This window comes from Phyllobates terribilis, unplaced genomic scaffold (assembly GCF_046119375.1).
Source record: "Phyllobates terribilis strain yellow unplaced genomic scaffold, ASM4611937v1 Scaffold_573__1_contigs__length_1044454, whole genome shotgun sequence".
NCBI classification, from domain to species: Eukaryota; Metazoa; Chordata; class Amphibia; order Anura; family Dendrobatidae; genus Phyllobates; species Phyllobates terribilis.
Window position 1 is genome coordinate 705,723 of NW_027363333.1, and position 13,850 is coordinate 719,572.

General features: G+C 46.2%; 1 pseudogene; it reads right to left on the reverse strand.

Annotated features, from left to right (window-relative positions):
- Positions 1 to 535: 535 nt before the first annotated feature.
- Positions 536 to 6,193, reverse strand: LOC141233356 (Golgi resident protein GCP60-like; annotated as a pseudogene).
- Between the last annotated feature and the right edge of the window lie 7,657 nt (positions 6,194 to 13,850).

The window sequence follows — 13,850 nt, forward strand, 5'->3', positions numbered from 1 at the left end:
GTGGAGGAGAAACCGTTGCTGTTTGCGATGGCGCTGAGCTACCTGCGCGTGGTACAGAATAGCGCAGACCGAGGGGAACACATGGGACCTTTACCCTTCCACCAGTCTTGAGGGGGCGCCCACTACCCTGGTACCCAACACAAAGGTGCCCCCTCCTCCATGACGCTTCTCATGCGCGTTCATCTTCTGAACAGATCATGAAATGCCCCCGAGTGGGCGCACATAGAATAGAATTAAAAATCCCAAACAAGTGCGAAAAAAACCACAAAACACAAAAGTGCAGGCACAGCCAAATTATGTTTAACCCCTTTCATGTCCACCAATCGTAGTGGCAAAGAACGGGTTAAATCACAGCACTCTGAATTAGCGTCGGCCGCCACGAGGAGCGATGAGGAGGCGACACTTATCGAAAAGGATCCAGGTCATGTGAGCGACTTACTGCCCTGGCCCCTCCCCCTGATTGCAGGCCCCGCCCCATGGTCACTTGCCCCTCCCCCTGATTGCCGGCTCCTCCCCCTGACCGCAGGCCCCTCCTTTATCTAGTATAATACACTCTGTAGTACACAGATTTTGAACGCCACAGGGAATAAGAGTTGTGAGATTTGAGCAGGTAGAGCCCCCGGCCGGGGTACTGGTGGCTGCCGGCGTCCACCTCTTCGTGACGATCCCGCCTGTAGACCGGCACAATCTCCTCCAGCTGAGGCTTGTTGGCGTTCTTTTCGGCTTTCTCTTCATTGTTGGGATTCTCTGTAAAGAACAGACACAAGTCAGGAGTGAGTCCAGGATATCAGAGTGGGACAAGTCATGGGCGCGGAGCTAAAACAGAAGCATAAAGGGGTCTTCCGGGAATAATCCGGAAACAAGCAGTCTTACAGAAATCCCGCAGAGAGAGTACAGGGCGACTCATGCTGATCTGATCCGTTTTTGGTGCAGTTTTTCCTCCATCTTCGCTGGGTAAAATTGCAAAGTGCTTGTAAACACCAGGAACTTTACATTTCACTCTTTATTAAAAAGTATCTCTGTTGTCAAATATGGAGGTATTCTTAATTCTATAGTTTACAGCTGGTTGCCTAGGGCAGGGTTCCCCAACTCCAGTCCTCAAGGCCCACCAACAGGTCATGTTTTCAGGATTTCCTTAGTATTGCACAGGTGATGCAATTATCACCTGTGTAATACTAAGGAAATCCTGAAAACATGACCTGTTGGTGGGCCTTGAGGACTGGAGTTGGGGAACCCTGGCCTAGGGTACCGGCCACCTCTACAAACTATCAATGGTGACTGGTTTCCTTGGCAAGGAGAGCACGCTCGCAAGCTTTTTACTTTAAAGTGTGAATGAGCCTCTCTGATGCTAGATGCGGCCCGTTTTCCCTCTGCAGAGGCACAGCTCCTCCACTAGTGGCATTGGGGAGAGGAAAAATTAGGCAGCGACTCAACCATCCCGCCAGTCTGATAGGTCAATCTTAACCTACGGAAAGGGAGAGAGACCACAGTAACTCCCCAGAGAGCACATTGTTGGTTTTTGATCTCCTGCAGAGGTGAACATCCATGACCAGTTGGTGCTTCTCCAGAAGCCTCCGACCTCCTCGGAACAAGGGGGTGAGACGCTGCTTCTCAAGAGGCCCCGACCTCGTCCGGATGAGGGGGTGAGACGCTGCTTCTCGAAAGGCCCCCTACCTCGTCCGGATGAGGGGGTGAGACGCTGCTTCAATAGGGCCCCCGGAACTCTTTAGGACGAGGGGGTGAGAGCCCCTAACTCCTCAGGACGAAAGGGTGAGATGCTGCTTCTAGAGAGACCCCCCGACCTCTTCAGGACCAAGGGGTGAGATGCTGCTTCTTGAGAGGCCCCAACCTCCTCAAGACGAGGGGGTGAGACGCTGCTTCTCGAGAGGCCCCGACCTCCTCAAGACGAGGGGGTGAGACGCTGCTTCTCGAGAGGCCCCAAGCTCCTCAAGAAAAGGGGGTGAGAGGCTGCTTCTCGAGAGGTCCCAATCTCCTCAAGAAAAGGGAGTGAGACGCTGCTTCTTGAGAGGCCCCGACCTCCTCAAGACGAGGGGGTGAGACACTGCTTCTCGAGAGGCCCCAACCTCCTTAAAACGAGGGGGTAAGATGCTGCTTCTCGAGAGACCCCCGACCTCTTCAGGAAGAGGGGGTGAGACGCAGTGAAGACCTGCTACAGTATTTATTGTACAGGAATGAAGTATGAAAATTGTACAAAGTACCTTCGTCCTCGTCCTCGCTGGACTCGCTGACGTGCACGCTCACAGCCGTGTTTGGGGAGTCTGTCCATTCAAAGTAAACCCCAAAACCAATGTCAAAGTTATCTGTGGCAAACTCCCAGAAAAGATAGGAGCCCTCCTCGTGTGTGGGGACCCGGACTGTGACCACCTCTCCTCTTCCGACGGTGATGACTGAGTCCGCGTCCTGCCGGATCTTCTCTTTGAAGTCTTTAATTTGGGGTCTTTTCCACATGGATGGGGCAGCAATGACCGGCGTGGACTCTGTAGAGAGAAGGAAGTGGAAAAATAATGAGCAAACATAAACCATTAGCCAATGTCCAGGTATCGTCTGATTGTCCACCCAACAGACCCCAACCCCAATGGGGTCCATAGGACGCACCTTTAAGCCCGTTCTCCAGCAGGTCTTCCAGCGGGGTCTGCCTCCAGTTCTGTCTCAGCATTGTCTATGTGTGGGTGGGTTTGTCCGTTGACCGAGGGGGCTTCTCCGGAGCCGGTGATGCTTCCCATGTTCACCTTGGATGGAGAACTGACAGGGGAGCTGGTTCCTGCCGAAAGTGCCTCCTGCTGTTTCTGTAAGGCCGAGAGGGTAAGGAGAGGGTAACACCACGTCATTTATGAGCATTCTTCATTTCTTGTATGCTGCGAAGCAAAACTGCAGTGTAAAGCATGAGGGGAAGAACAAAGAAGCTTAACTTCTAATGAGGCAGCGTTTCAGACAACCACAGACTCCAATAGACGCTGCACACAAATCCCACTGTCTTCCACTTATAAACGCTGCATCTAATCAACCAGCTACTCAGCGCACCACCACCATCAAGAGCAAAACTCAGCCGCGCAATTTTTTTATTTTTTTCTTACTAAAAACAATTAGTTAATTAGTTCAGGTTCCAGGGAGCGTAAAGTGCAGGGTTTATTTTCTACATCAAAACCCGCAATAGCAATCTACTCTGATTATTGTATTTTTACAGCTGTTTTTACCCCATTTATTGTTGAAGATCTGAAGGTTTTATTAATTCTGTACAAGAAGCGAGGGCATTTTTTCATGCATTTTTTCGGCTCCACAGGAAAAAATAAACAAACCAAAAAAACACAAATTTCAGCAACGTCTTTAGATGCACAGCGGCCAGGAGTTTTCCGGGAAGCACAAGAAGTTTCCTCAAACTTTTAAACCAGTGTTTCCAAAACTCCAGTCCTCACGGCCCCCACAGGTCATGTTTCAGGATCTCCTTCGTATTACACAGGTGAGAGAATTCCTGATGCCTTGATAGTATTACACAGGTGATGGAAATACTAAGGAAATCCTGAAAACATGACCTATGGGGGCCGTGAGGACTGGAGTTTGGGAAACACCGTTTTAAACACAGGGGATTTTCTGCAAAAAAAAACAAACCCTGCAGCATTTATGCTACGTGGGAACATGGTCCGACAGGTAAATGCAGCTCAGAGCAGCGAGGCTCGGGGGTCTGTGCGCTGCGTCTACCTGTTGCTGAGCGAGCTGCACTTGGTACAGCTGCTGCATGTACTGCTGGTAGTGCTGTTCCTGCAGCTGCCGGATCAGGAGCTGCTGTTGCTCGAAGTTCCCCGGGTACTGCTGCGCTGCGTACTGCTGAAACTGCACCGCTGTCTGCGAGTTCAGGGCGGCCATGATCTGCTACCTGCAAAAAAAAAAAATAGAATTAAGATTTGAAACACAAATGCACGGTCCTGCCCTAATGACTGCTGCACCCGCCATTGCCTGTGGCCGGCAGAGCTTTAGTAATTTTCCATTAAAATGAATGTGACAGTGCTCCGTGGACCCCATTGTTGGTGACCCCAGCGCATGTACCCTCCAACCGGTCACCAGCATTGCATACAACAGACTGCTCCTTGCACTATGGCTCATACTACGAGGGTCCTGAATGAGTGACCCACCCAAAAATATCCTTTAAGAAAGATGAGTGACTTCCGATGGGAGTACTTACTTCTGCTGTTCCATTCTAAACCGTTCATCCTCCGCTCGCATCCTCTCTTCCTCCTCTCTCCGCAGCCTCTGCTCCTCTTCTTTCCTCCGCTTCTCCTCCTCTCGCAGCAGCCGCTGCCGCTCCTCCTCTTCCCGCCGTCTCCGCTCCTTCTCTTCTCTCCAGTAAAGTCAGCAGATGACGCTTTACACTGAACTATGTCGGACATGATTTTTGCAGCAGCGTCAACCGTTCTCACTTCCTGGGACTTAAAGCAGAAGTCCGGTCCATGATCCCTCCGGTCTTACATACCGACTACTCCGTAAATCCATAATCACTGACTCCAGCTATACTGCAATTAGTACTGGAGTAGGAGGTAACCTGAAAGATGCCTCATGTCCTGTCAGTCTCATACTGCTGTTTTGTCCCCCATGCTTTACACTGCAGGTTGGATTCTATGTATCAAACTTAGTCAAAGTTTAAGAACTCCTGCGGCTTTAAGTTAGTGATATGATAGGGATTTGATACCACTTAAGGCAGTTGGAAATTTTACAAAATTGACCCATAAAAAACAAATATTTCTCGCCTGATGACTCCTTCGCTTCTCCCGTGCTCACACTCTGGCGGCCATCACTTTTTTTCCTGCAGCGATGATGTTGTATAATCCATGTGACTGCTGCAGTCGATCACTGGTTTCTACGGTCTCATGCTGTACATGCCAGTGATTGGCTGCAGCAATCTGATAGAGTGACGTGACGTTATCCCTGCAGGAAACAGAAAGCTCCTTTAAACTAACAGACAACCCCTTTAAGTGTGGAAAAACGTGACCCAGATGTCGATCATCATCTATCTTGTGAGATAGCGACTGCCGCTAACCTCTGCTATAGACTGGAGCAGAAAGATTTGCAGGACCCAGGTCCGGAATCCATAGAAAACCGCTGCAAACCATCTCCTATCTATCAGCATCACCAGCGCCTCTTCTGGTAGAGTTGGGTGGGTTCACTGCACAATCTGCAGAGCGGTCCCTTTAAGAACGTCTCCAGTAACTATTAGTGCTGGAGTTGTCTTCAGGTACCTGTCTGCAGGTTGTGCGTCACCTTGCCGCTCAGCCCCACTCACTTTAATAGAACTGAGCTGCAATACCAGGCACAGCCTGTGGACACGTGTGGCGCTGTTTCTGGAGGAAACCAGCAGTTACCGTGCCCCACCGATGCCGGATGTACGGATTGTAGGGATTAGTACCTTTTTCTCTCCTGCTCTTCTTTCTCTATTTTATGGGATGTGACGTATGTGGAGAAGAGGTGGCAGCATCTGTTCAGGAGGGTGATAAACTCCGTCATGGCTTCCTGCTTGCTCAGGTTGCCCAGGGCCGCCCATTCTTTCCTGTGAGAAAGACGACAGTGTGTGAACGACACTCAGAGGGAGCAAAGGCTTCTATGAAGAGGTTAGAAACGCGTCGTCGTTCAGTTTTATGCAAGAAACAGTCTGCAGTTTTCTATTAAACTTTGCATTTCAATTCCTATTTTTTTTTTTTTGGACACATCAGATCGATGCATGCCCATGATGGAAAATCTGTTGCCGTTTTGCGTACACAGCTCCCATAAATGCTCATGGTAATGAGGTTCACCCTGCAGTCGCTGACGGCTACTTTAGTGGTGAAAAATATACAATGGCAGGATCAGACTACATATGTAGTGTAGTCTGTAACCATGGAGACACACAGATCTGCATCAGTGCTGTGTATACAAAACGGTAAGAAAACGTTAGGCTATTTACAAAGTGGCTACTTTTTTATAGGAATGTGATACAGTGAAACAAACCACACGACGTTCGTTACCTCCTATCGTTGCCCAGGACATCGAAGAAGCCGACTTCGGGGCACGTGTCGGGGTTGTACGGTCCCAGGAGGACTTGTTTGTACACAGCCACCAGCCTCAGCTTCTCCTCGTAGGTTGGATGGAAAGCCTTCCCGTCCTTCTCTGTAAAAAAATACAGAAGGAAAATGGTTAGGAGACCCATCACATGTACCAAACTGCGTGTGCCGCCATATAATGCTCCACAAAAACTGTAATAAGACAGTGATAGGACCACTAAAGCCACCTGACCCCAGTGTGCAGTAATCAGACCCTGCAATACTGAGTAATATCTGTGCACAACACATAATACAATCCACTTTCCAGTAATTGGACCCAGAACGATAAAATTCAATTCTTACAGGGTGATTCCTTAAATACCTTGTAAAAGTCCCTGAGCTCCCCCGATTCTGTAGCTCTTTTCCGTTTTTCGCTGCGTCGCTCCATTGCAGAGATATTCACATTTGCGTCTTTTGGAGCACTGCATGTGAAATCTCTGCTTGTAGTGCAACGGGCTGTTTCTTCTCTGCTTCCACAGATCAGGAGAAGATCTAGTAGTCGAGCATGTGATCATTGGCAGCGTCTTGGAGGGAGGGCTGAAAGTGCGCACTCCCAAATAAGACTGAAAAAATGCAAAGTTGGACTGCAAAGCAGAGATTTCACATACTGCACTCCGAAAGCAACAAATGTGAGTATCTCTGCAATGGAGCGACGCAGTGCAAAACGGCAAAAAAGCAGCAGGGTTCAGGAGAGCTCAGGGATTTTTACCAGATATGTAACTAAATTTTTTGAGGCCGAGTGACAAAACCAAAAATATTTTTATATGCATCTCCAAAAGTACAGCCTAGTTTCCCTGCAGCCACATTAAATGTTGTGATACTGTACTTTGTGCCAAATGATAAAGGCAGCTCAGCTAAACCTGACTGTATGAATACAGTAGCCACCAAAAGTTTAGCATTTTTTTTTTAAATTGTGATTGCTTCTGTTTGGTTGTTGTGAGGCCATTTTTCTGGTGATTTTAGTTAACTGGAAGCAAATGATTGTCAGCTATCAGGACAAAAATTGTGTTGGACATTGTTTTATCCCTTTATGTGTTAGTTTTCAACATTTGCTGGGCCAAATGTTTTGCCTATTTTGTTATGGGCAGTCGAATTTTGCCTAAATTTTTTTTTTTGCGTTTTAAGGTTAAAAACATGGCAGAGACAAAGCCAAATTTATCACCAGATGTCAGGAAGCTTATTATTCTGGGAGTGAAGTCAGGGAAAAGCCATAAAGAGGCAGCTATGGAATTCACCTGTTCTCAGAGTCAAGTGTCAGATATATTAAAGAAAGAAAAAGAAGGTTCTGGAACAGCCGGCAAACTTAGAAGTGGACGACCAAGGAGAACTTCCTCCAGAGTTGATCACATTATAAAGAAAAAGTCAGTATCTGATGTCCACAAAATGAACAAAGAATATGGGGTCAAAGTGAGTCGCGACGACTAAGCAGTAGGGCTGAATGCACGAGTTCCAGTCAAGAAGCCTTTCATCTCTGCAAAGAAAAGGAAGGTCTGACTTGTGTTTGCCAAAGAACACAGCCAACGGAAAGAGACAGATTGGTCTAAGGTGTTGGGGTCGGATGAATCCAAGTTCAATCTGTTTGGTAGTGATGGCAGCACTGTATATACTGCAGAATTGGAAAACGTAATGATGTAAGGTACCAAACGCATACAGTGAAACATGGTGGCGGCAATCTCATGGTTTTGGGCTGCTTTTCTGCATCTGCCATTGGCCCTTGGCATAGAATTGATGGAAATATGAATGCTACCATGAACAAGGATACAGTTGTGCTCAAAAGTTTACATACCCCGGCAGAATTTTTCCTTTCTTGGTCTTGTTTCAGAGAATATGAATGATATTCAAAAGCATTTTGGTTACAATTAAGGTCTTGTATGATGACAACTTCATGCAACCAGACAGAAGTTATCACATTTTAAAAAAAAAAAAGCAAAACTTTTGGACTCTATTGTATAATCTATATGTGCGCTGTATCGGCCATAGTATCAGAGATAATGCGGTGTCTGACTATCTGTATGATCTGAATCTAAGTGAAGGAGGCAGGAAACATTTCCGTAAGAACGGTCCAGTCACGCTAAAATTCACAACGGAACTTTAATCATTGCAAAATGGAATTTTCTGAACTTTCTAACACTATGTTTGATGTACAATACAAAGTTATATTGTGGAACTGTGTTAGCCAGAAAAATCGATGTAAATACTTGTATGCCAAAAATGACAAAAGTATTCTTGGGGTGATACCTTTATTGGCTAACCAGAAATTATATATATATATATATGCAAGCTTTCAGAGCACAGAGGCTCCTTCTTCAGGCAAGATTACAAATGAATTCATCAGACAAAAGGCACAGCATCTGAGAGATGTTACAATAAGACATTTGTTCATGAGGTGTAAGTTGTGATGCCTCCTACAGATAAGTTAGGGAGAGCAAATTAGTTGTTTTTTTTTTTTTTGCAAAATGAGAGGCCTTGGGAATGTTTAATTATCTGGAGGTGTGAATTGTGTCCATGTAGTGAGTCATAAAGCCAGGTGTTATATTTAGTCCTGTTGTCAGTGAATTGAACATCCTTATCAATTTGAATTCCCAAAGTTTTCTTTCTCTGTTGCCCTTGAAGTGACCTTTTAGTATTAAAACTTTTAGATCTTTCATACAGTGTCCCCGGCCAGAGAAATGTTTTCCCACAGGTGTGTCCTGTTCATTCTTAATTGTGTGTCTGTGTAAATTCATTCTTGTTTGCAGTTTTTGCATCGTTTCTCCAATATAAACTCCTTCCGGACACCTTGTACATTGTATCATGTCACCACACTGGAGGATGTACATGAAAAGACATCCATGATTTTGTAGTCCTGATTTGTGTTAGGTATACAGACTGTATTTGATGGTAATATGTGGGTACAAGTTTTGCATTTTTTGTTTTTACATGGGAATGTGCTCGTCACTGATGGTGATCAGAGGACACTTCTGACAAGGAGATTCCTTAAGTTAGGGGGCTGTTTGTAGGAGAGAAGTGGTAGTTCTGGGAATATTTCTTTCAGTTTGTGGTCTCTGTGGAATATGGGTTGGAGATCAGCACCAATTTTCCTTAGGATGTTCATGTGGGGGTTGTATGTGACCACAAGAGGCGCCTGTTGTTGTCCTCCCTTTGTCTGTAATCCAGGAGGCTACTTCTTGGTATCCTTGTAGCTCTGTGAATTTGTTCATCTATTACCAGTGGATGGGATCCTTGTTGTAGGAATGTATTCCTCAGGGATAGTAGCTGCAGTTTTCTGTCCTTGCTGTCTGAACAGATTCGAATGTACCTCAGAGCTTGACTGTAGATGATGGATTTTTTTGTGCGTCTTGGATGAAAGCTGTTCCATCTAAGATATGCTGGACGTCCTGTGGGCTTATGGTAAATTGATGTCTGTATGGTGTTGTCTTTGATGTATATGGTCATGTCCAGAAAATGTATTTGGGATTTTGAGAAGTTGAGGGTGAGCTTGATGGTTGGGTGGAACCTGTTGAAGTTATCGTGGAAGGTCAGCAGATCATCTTTTGAGCCTGTCCAGATTATTAGCAGATCATCAATATAGCGGAAGTATGCTAGAGGTTTAATAGAGCAAGATGACAAAAACTCCTCCTGTAGTTTAGCCATAAATAGGTTAGCATATTGTGGGGACATTTTGCTTCCCATGGCGCTACCCATACATTGTTGGTATGAATTGTTCCCAAAGGAGAAATAATTGTGATGGAGCACAAACCTGATGAATTGCAGAGTTGGTTCTGTAGCCAGATTGTTTTTTTGTAGGAAATGTTTGCTTGCTACAATCCCATCCTCATGAGGAATGTTGGAGTAGAGACTCTACATCCATGGTGGCTAGTATTGTGTCCTCCGGAAGTGGGCCGAGAGCTGACAGTTTGCAGAGGCTATCCGTGGTGTCCTGGATATAGCTGGGTGTGCGTCTCACCAGGGGTTTCAGAATGTTCTCCACCCAGCCTGAGATATTTTCCGTTAATGTCCCAATGCCAGAAATGATTGGCCTGTCAGGATTACCTCCTTTATGTATTTTAGGAAACATGTAGAAGGTACCTGTTTGGGGATTGTCTGGTATTAGTTCCAGTAGTGAGGATGAAGTAGAATCAAACCCATTGATGATATGTGTTAGTTCCTCTGTGTATTTTTTGGTGGGATCTTCCTGAAGTGGAGTGTAGTTGTCAGTATTCCGGGTTTTCTAGGTAACCTTGTGAATGATTTTGCCCTTTGTTAAGATGGAGTTTGCTGTTTTTGTATGCCCTACTTCCTGTTCGTTTGTTTAAAACCCGGCTCAGGTGCTGGCTTCCTTGCTGGAGTATTCTGCTTCTGCTTCCCTTCAGTCAAGCTGCCTTGTCCTGCTATTATCTCCCAGATCCCGTGTGTATTTACCAGGTTAATCTTCACGCCCTGGCTTTGGCTTTTAATCTTTGGCTCTGGACATTCTCTGCCTATGTAAGCTACACTCACTGTGTTATCATTAACCTGTTGACTTTGGAATTTAACCCTTGCCTCACTCCACCCAGTAAGAACTGTGTTTCTGAACTGTGTTGTTGTTTAACCCTTCGTTCACTCCCTCCGGTGAGGGCTGCTGGAACTATTTACTGGAATATTACTTAAATGTGAACTTGTTTCTGGACTTCCCTGAATCTACGCCTCATCTAGGATTAACTTGTGAACTTGTTCTTGGACTTCCCTGTGGCCACGTCACCAGTCTGTTAGACTTTCCTTTTGATCACATTTGTGTGAGGACTCCGTCGTAAGAACATTGCAGACTTGCTATATAGGTTCCAAAGACTTAATATCGCTGGACTTATTTCATTGTATGTCACTACGGGTTATCTGTATATTGTTTTTGGGTGTTATTGCTGTTGCACAAATACATTATTTGCATTAAAGAAACCCGTCTCTGCTTGTTCATTGCCCCACGCTATCAGAATCCTCGAGTTCCTACAATAGTATTACAGGATACTCCAGCCAAAAAGAGGATTCTGATGGAGCAATGACGGAGACACGGGCAAACAAGGTGTTCACCATAATTAACTCCTTGCAGCAGGAGATAGAGGTTTTACACAATAAGATTAGAGACATGGCATCCCAGGTTGACCACAACGCACAGGTGTTTGGTCAGGCTCTCCAAGATCTACGTACTAAGTTAGAAGTCCGGGAGGCCTTACCTACTGAGCCTACATCATCCACTAGTATGCCCAAAATGCCTCCATTCCGGTTTAATGGTGACCGAAGTCAATTCCGTGGGTTTGTTAACCAATGTATATTATTCTTTGATGTACATGCTTCCTATTACCGGTCTGATAGATCTAAGGTTCTATGTATTACCATGTTGTTGACCTCACGGGCACTGGCTTGGGCAAATCCTATGGTTGAAAGTCATGATACCCGTCTAAATAATTTGGATGATTTTCTGACAGCCATGGCACAAATGTTCGACGATCCCAACCGCCGTGCTACCGCTGAATCTGCCTTGCTTTCCTTACGCCAGGGGAAACGTTCAGTCATAGAATATGTTACTGAATTTAAAAGGTTAGTGGTGGACACCAACTGGGATAACAATGCTTTATTGCCAATCTTTAGAAAGGGTTTGTCCAGTGCAATCAAGGATGAGCTAGCTCGTTCAGAGTCTCTACAGGAGTTTGAGTTGTTTTTACAACACTGTGTACGTATTGATATCCGTCTAACTGAACGCAGACAAGAAAAATGGGCAGCTGTAAATCGCATCACTAATTTCTCTCTTCCGTCTAGGGAAATTACAGGCAAAAACTTGGGGGAGGCCGAGGAGGTGCCTATGCAGGTGGACTCGCTACAAAAACGTGAGAGTAATGAACGCCGCGAATACCGTCTCCGTGAGCGCTTATGTTTTTATTGTGGCCAATCAGACCATTTCCTTATCAATTGTCCTAAATGTCCCAGGCGACCCAACAAGGTGTTGGCGGTAGTAGGGGATTATGATAACACTGACGCTGAGTCTGAAGTTTCGGAGACCAGTCTACATCTAGATGCTGTTTTTCCCCCTATATTGATGCCGACTTCCCCTAAAGACCAAGGGGAGAAATATTCACATTGTTCTCTTCCTATTCAGATTCAGTGGGAGGGACAGTGGATATCAAGTTCTGCCATGATAGACTCTGGAGCAAGTGGGAATTTCATGGATTCTTCTTTTGCCAGGGAACATGGTATAAAGACGCAACTAAGAACTTCACCAGTCACTATGGAAACGGTGGATGGTTCCCCATTAGTTTCTGGACCAGTAGATCGGGAGACAGTGCTTCTGGAGTGTAAGATGGAACCAGACCATCAAGAAACACTTTCATTCATGTTAATATCTTCTCCTCATTTTCCTGTAATTTTAGGAATTCCCTGGTTACGGTCTCAAAATCCAAACATCAATTGGGAAACCAAGGAGATATCCTTCCTCCCGAAGTGTAGTCCTACCATCAGTCCAACGGTAGCGGTTCCAGTCACCCAGAATTTGGAAGAGGCAATACAGGTACCCACTCTCCCTCTGGTTTACCAGGAATTCTCGGACGTTTGTGACAAGAGGAAGGCAGATCAACTTCCCCCACATAGACCGTATGATTGCCCCATAGAATTGCTTCCTGGGGCAGCGATTCCTTTCGGCCATGTTTACCCGCTGGCGGCTCCGGAATTAAAATCATTACGAGAATATATAGATGAGAATTTAGCCAAGGGGTTTATCCGACCATCTTCTTCACCAGCGGGAGCCCCTATATTCTTTGTAAAGAAGAAGGATGGGACTCTAAGACCCTGCATTGACTACCGGGAGTTAAATAAGGTAACCATTCGTAACAGGTACCCATTGCCGCTAATTCCGGAATTGTTGGAAAGAGTTCGCCAGGCCAAAGTATTTACCAAATTAGATCTTCGCGGGGCATATAATCTACTTCGTATACGTCCCGGAGACGAATGGAAGACAGCTTTTAGATGCCGGTATGGACATTATGAATATTTGGTGATGCCATTCGGACTCTGTAACGCTCCTGCTGCTTTTCAATATTTAGCCAACGATATTTTCAGGGATTTATTGGACCAATATGTGGTAATTTACCTGGATGACATTTTGATCTTCTCTGATTCCTTACAGGAACATCGGGAACACGTTAATGTAGCACCCCGAGGACTCGGCTGCTACAGGGGTATTGCACCTCAAACCAGAGGTGTGGTATTCCACTCCCGGGTAAGGATGGAGTGTGGGACAGAGCTCAGATAGCTGCATGCACTACACTCACCCCATTTCCGGGGGACAGAACAACGGTACTCCCACCAGGTAGATGTGCAGGTACGACAGCGTCTGTCCCTGGCTGGAGTGGGGAGGGGGGAGGAACATCCCAGTAGTGTAGGAGCAGATAGGGGAGGGACTCTGGGCATAGGTAGGAGCCCATTGGGTGCTAGTCACCTGGGCTCGGGTGTCAGAGGGAGTATATAAGGTGGGCACCATCTTTAGACAGGGTCTGTTCAGAGAGGAGCTCAGCCAGAGAGGGCTGACAGGGAGCTGTGGCTCCGTCTGGGCCCAGCTCCAGAGCCAGGCCTGAAGCAGAGAGAGAGAAAGAAGAAGAGGAACACTGAGAAAGGCCCAGAGACGCAAGCAGAGGGAACCCTGAGATCCCACGAGTGAACTAAAACGGGTGAAGGGTTGGCAAAGAAGGGTACCGGATCCCAAACTGGTGGAGGTCAATCATCCTTAGCCAGGAACCGGAGGTCGTGGTCAAGCTTTGGCAC